The sequence below is a fragment of the Macrobrachium nipponense genome, chromosome 20, assembly GCF_015104395.2.
Source record: "Macrobrachium nipponense isolate FS-2020 chromosome 20, ASM1510439v2, whole genome shotgun sequence".
Classification (NCBI taxonomy): Eukaryota; Metazoa; Arthropoda; class Malacostraca; order Decapoda; family Palaemonidae; genus Macrobrachium; species Macrobrachium nipponense.
The window spans coordinates 34603376-34610096 of NC_061089.1; positions in this window are offsets into that span (position 1 = coordinate 34603376).

Here is a 6721-nt window from a genome sequence, read left to right on the forward strand (position 1 = left end):
GTGAACTGGTGGTTCCACAATAATAAATTGATGGCTCCAATATAGTGAATTGGTGGCTCCACTATAGTGAATTGGTGGCTCCACTATGATAAATTGATGGCTCCACTATAGCGAATTGGTGGCTCCACTAGAGTGAATTGGAGGCTTCACTATAATAAATTGGTGGCTCCACCACAGCGAATTGGTGGCCCCGCTATAGTGAATTGATGGCTCCACTATAGTAAATTGGTGGCTCCACTATAGCGAATTGATACGGAATATGCTCTGACCTCTCAGTGACCTTAGCTGCCAAGCGGTACAGCACATAATTAAGCTGCCTTTTTCTAGCTTTCATTGGATCAAACACGTACTCTTGTATTTACACTGAAACAGACGAAGAGCCTGTGCGATGATTCTGTTCCTTAGTGAGAATACCGTATATTTATGAGTTCGCCATGCGCGGCTCAAAGTAATCTAATAGAAAAGCTAGGGGAGTTCAGGTTGTTTTATCTTTTAACTGTATTTGAAAGAAATACTTTCTCAATAAAGATATCCTGTTTATCAATCTAAAAGATTTCCGTTAATATTTGGTGTACATAAGGGTTTTCCACTGCATCAATCACTTGCAAATAAATTCACAAATATTACTGAATAGGTTAAAGGTTTGAAGGTACTTTATAGTTGAACTAGAGGGAAACCCGGGATATATAGAATTCCCGTGTAGCCTTGATGTGTGTATATATATATATATATATATATATATATATATATATATATATATATAATATATAATATATATATATATATATACACTGCGGCTTGAATTGCGCCATGCCCATTTCGTGATTGGCATTGCCGCTGGTTAAGTTCTCTCTTGCAAGTTGCGGTAAATTAAATCTTGTAACTTACAAAATGTCAAAATCAGTCATCACTGAACAAAAACCCCATTTTAATTATTTTACCCTCATTCAATATTTTTTCATATTATCTATAAGAGTATATTGTAATTATATGTTCATTTATTGAAGAGTGTGTTTACAGTATCCACAAATATATAGGCTACGATATGTAAGTGTTACATTAATAGAGCCATCACCTTTAAGAGAAAGATATCAGCTTCTCTCCTAACTCTTGAGAACACTGAATATCGCTTACTTCCTTTAAGAAAACAAATTTTAAACAGTAAGACAAAGTTCACAATGAATAAAAAAAAAAAAAAAAGCTACGCCACTCCTTTGTTCCATTCACTTTCGGATTAGGGATTTCTGTGCCATCCTCGGTCTCTTGATTTTTTTCTTTTTTTTTTCGCCAGCCTCATCTTTAAAATGAGCGTGTTAGCATTCAAGAAGAGATTTTTTTTTTTATCTTTTATTAGAGAAAATATACAATATTTTATAATTACATTCAGAATTTTATCAGATGAGAGTAATATCATATTTCTTGTAACAATACATAGTCAGCTTAGATTCTACACATTTTTTATTTTTATTTTAAGTATATCACATACTTGAATTTACTATGCATATACATACATATACCCATAAGAAGAGAATTTGGGCGGCTTTGTCCGTCCCGGATTCTTCACTACCCAGTGAGTACGGTGATGATAACAGCATTCGCAAAAGAAGGAAAAAGATTAAGAGGAGGAAACTTTCTAATTATTTGGCTTATATACGAAAATAAACCTCTCCTTCGAGAAAAACACATTGATGTTTAGTTGTCAAATGACAGCGAAAGAAATAAATATATCCTTAAAAAAGGGCAACATAAATATACAATCAACTAACGATGGATCAGAAAAGAAATGAAAAATCAATCTTGGCGAAGCAGGAGAAATCTCCATACAGCTATTGAAAAATAAGAGAGAACCAAAGCATCTTTAACGAAGCACTATAAATCTACCTTCGGGTACGGGAGCCTCCGAAGAGAATGAGAAAAAAAGGAGCACGGTTTCACTAGTTAAGACGGCGCCAAGTCTGCCACGTGAGGTATATGGGAGGTCCGAGGGGGAATGGCTGGCGCCTGTCTTCGCCCGTCTACTTGGACCTCTGAGTCGAGGAAGCTATCAATCACGCTAGCAAATGCGCGAAAATACGACTTAGCAATAGCTAAGGATAGACATGTTTTGATTGCCGTTTCTGGATCATTTACAGGTCAAGAAATATTCTTCATTACCAATTTTATTAATGAATACGAAATTCTTCCGAAAATAATGTCATTGTATCTGGCCTTTTCATTTCTGTACCGTAAACCTTTAAACATACGAGTATATAATTCTGGTAAATTTAAATCAACTTTGAAAAAATTCTGCATGCAATACTATTAAAATTGTAAAATATTGTATATTCTCTAATAAAAGATAAAAAAGTTTATATTTTGCATCACTTTTGCACCTTTATTTGCGTTATTTCAACCTGGGTTTCAGCACATGAACTTCAAGTGGCTGACTGCAGAGAACGTTTGTATTCCCTTTCTAGCTTCTCCAGCAACCCATTTGGTTAAGACGAGGCAAACTGCCTCAAAGCAGCCATCACATCTTACAAGAATGATCTTCGTGTTGAACTCCGAAGTGAAGACCCATTTACTTGCCCTAGACTCATCATCCCGTTTTCACCCGCGACATTGGCTGTGAGTTTCTTCATTTATTCAAGCCATAACATTAGATATCTGCATGAGTAGCTATACTAGGTGTATTATGGCGGGGGTAGAAGGCATAGATTAATTTATCGAAGTATTAGCCACCCATTTGGCGATCCCTGCCGGTGTGGAAGTGGCAGAGGAACATATCTGAGTACCGCTGTGACGACAAATTGTAGAACTATACTCCCCAGCAAAAGCAAACTATACTAGAATTCCTATCAACGCGCTAAATCAACACTGGGAACTTTCTGATGCATTGCAGCTGCAACGGAGCAGATTAGTCGTTTGTGAACTCGACCTCAAAAGAACATGTCCTCCGACTTTTATTACCTATTTACCATCAGACTTCCCACAAAACAGCAATTATTAGTGGCCAAATTACAGCAGTTTATGTTCATTATATTTATCCTTCTGGAGCCATGTCAATGAATATGTAAGGAAGTTAAGACTGCATAATTATTTACTGTACTTAATTTTCTGTGTTTACATAGTTCTTTTATCATTTAAATGATGATGAGCTGTAAATAATGAGTTTTCTAAAGAACCACTTCCGTAAGAAACAACTAAAGGATCTGTAGCACATATTTCACGAATTTTCCATAATATACATGAAGATAAACACACAAGGGTCTACACATATTTTCTTAAAGATAATTGCCAGTTTATATATAGGGCACCTCTTGAGAAAATCTAAGAGATTGATTACTGTGACATTCACATTTGATACACACATTATATATATATATATATATATATATATATATATATATATATATATATATATATATAAATATTAATTTTTATTTCAGGACTGTGGGGTTACTGCCCCCTGATGTTTACGTAACTAATTTTCAGCGTCTCGTGATATACATAAAAAGCGTCACTCATCCGTGGCAAAGGGGAAAAAAATAATAGAAAAAAGCTACGTGCTCTCACGTGACCATAGTTGAAATTCTTCACTTGTCACCGCACGGACTACTCAAGTACTTTATATATAAATTTAGAGTAGGGGTAGGAGGCACTAGAAAGGTAACGCACGCCAGCCAGAATAAGAGGATGAAAGTAACGCAAAAGCATAAATAGATGGTAATTTTTGTTTGCTTACGAGGGGCTATAGTACTCTCTCTCTCTCTCTCTCTCTCTCTCTCTCTCTCTCTCTCTCTCTGGTCAATTTGCTTGGGGTCTGTTTTGAATAATCCTTGATTCTGATTTGGCAAAATCTTCCTTCTGCTTAGATGAAGTTTTCTTCTTCCCAGAGTGATCACCATTATAACGGTTCAGTGTCTCGTTCTTTAAAATTGCGCTCAGATCTCTCTCGAATGAAGCTTTATGTGACACGTAGGAAAGTTTGTACAGAGGTAGATTAATATGGAATTTCTAATGCTTTCGGGATAGATTTTTTCCTATTTATTTAGGCAATATTATGATTCTATCGCTCAAGCAAAACGATGCATGAGTCTGTCGTAACTACGTTGAGTCAGAGAGAAGGCGCTTTGCTTGGTTATATAATCACACACACATACACACACACACACACACACACACACACACACCACACACCACACAGAGATTCTTCCCAGCGAGTGTGTGCCACATAAAGTGAAAATTACGAGAAATAAGAGCTAGATTACTTGAGAGAGAGAGAGAGAGAGAGAGAGAGAGAGAGAGAGAGAGAGAGAGAGAGAGAGAGAGAGATAACAATGGTAGTGGAGCTTAGCGGCTTAAATTAGGTTATTCAACTAGTTGAGAATGGAGGCCCCGTTTCTAAATTGAAAAATTTCTACTATAAGTTTCTGCCGTATCTACTAACACATAAAGGTTAGCAAAAAAAGAAGAAGAAGAAAAAAAAAAAAGCTTGCAAACCTTTCTTGAGGATTCCGTTTATGAACTGTTTTACCCATAGGTATTTCACACGTCTAAACCACAATACAACGGACCGTTGGAGTCTGATTTAATTTCTAAATTGCCCAGTCCACGCATAAAAAGAAGACTAAGCGATCCAAGCAGTGACTATCATTTCTGGTTTATGTGTTGTACTCATGTTAATTAAGGAATAATATTAAGTTTATGAAAATTATACACTTCCAACGGCGGTTGCTGCAAAACTTACGGAGAGAGAGAGAGAGAGAGAGAGAAGAGAGAGAGAGAGAGAGAGAGAGAGAGAGAGAGAGAGGTTTTTAAATGAATAGAAATAAATACATAAATTAATAAAACAAAACATAATTTGTATAAATAGAAATATATTCTTAAGCAAATTCAAATAAATATTTCAGTTAGCAAACGATAAATGAATGAATGAATAAATAAATAAATAAATAAATAGATAAATAAATAAATAAATAAATAAATAAATAAATAAATTAATTAATTAATTAATTAAACAAATAAATAAATAAATTAATTAATTAAATAAATAGTAAAAATTTACTAAAAGTTTCAACATTAACATAACAGGCTCCCGTTGTTAGGTAGAACTCTTCAGTTCATGAAGGATTCTATGTATCATACTCTTCAGTTCAAGAAAGATTCTATGAATCACTTGGTAAGTACTTAAAAGAAAATCAGCCAATAAATATAAGTAAACGGCTTTATAAACCAATTCATGGCGTGAATAAAATGCAGTATAGTCATCCAGCGCAGAAAAAGTGTCCATTTTCTTTAAATATACAATAAAAACGTAGAAAACGAATATTATGGGTAACATGCCCGTTCGGGATATTTCGACTATTAACTAACAAAGAATGACATACAAACCTGTATTAGCAATTACATCGATAGATAGAAATAAAAGGAATTAATAAAGTCAGCATGTTGAAAATTCTATTGAAATTTCAGTAAGAAACTAATTTAACTAAATTAACATTATCAACAAGAGTACCTAATATTTGGTATTTGTCAATTTGGAGGTATTGTAAGGACAACGCTTATTCATAATTTTCTCTGTACATAATTCATCATTCGCGTTGTTCTCACTTCCCCTGAGAGAGCATTCAGCGGGCTTTCCGTCAGTGTATAAAGCTTGTATAACCACATATTGTGTACTTTTATATTTTGTATTTTATGTCTCTCAAGAAACACAAATCGGGTCTCGCCGACCCACTTTTACTCTCTCGCGGTCAACCTCTCACAGTATCGTTAGGTAATGTCTTAAAGAGTAAGATGAACGACATTGGATATAGTAATAATTAGCTAATAAGTTAAGACAGTAGTACAGTGCAACTATCTCGAACAGCGCAACATCTGGGTATACTCTTGGCTACGACATTACATTACACTTCTACGCGAACATCACTGACCATACAGATGTATAAATGTAGTCTATAACATGCTAGTCTGATCCATGTTTTCAAAAGAAGTTTTCACCGGTAATTTACTGAGGATATCTACGAGTCTTGTCTTGAGAGATATCACTTCCAATCCCTCTGACCCCTAATAAACAAATAATTCTTCGTCTGCACCGACAACTTCTCTCCATTGAAAATGCAGTATACAAATAGTAACCACGACATTCTTTGCTTACTTAGATCATATTACATTTGCACAATCGGGGATCATACAACATTAGAATAATAACAATACCATGGAAGTATTCCCATCCTAATTCACGTTATCTTTACTTCACTGGGTGAGAGATAAATTAGAATATACACAAACACACACACACACACCACACACACACACACACACACATATATATATATATATATATATATATATATATATATATATGATAACTTGATCACAAAGTATATAAAACGTGATGCTATGTATAAATAAAGGTTTTTTTGCCACGAAGGAAAAAAAAGAAAAAGCGAGTTAGCCGAGTACTTTCGGTCCTATTCGGACCCTTTACTGAGGGTCCGAATAGGACCGAATATACTCGGCTAACTCGCTTTTTCTTTTTTTTCCTTCGTGGCAAAAAACCTTTATATCTATATATATATATATATATATATATATATATATATATATATATATAATATATATATATATACAGTATATATATATATATATATATATATATATATATATATATATGTGTGTGTGTGTGTGTGTGTGTGTGTGTGTGTGTGTGTGTATGTATGTGTGTGTGCGTGATTAC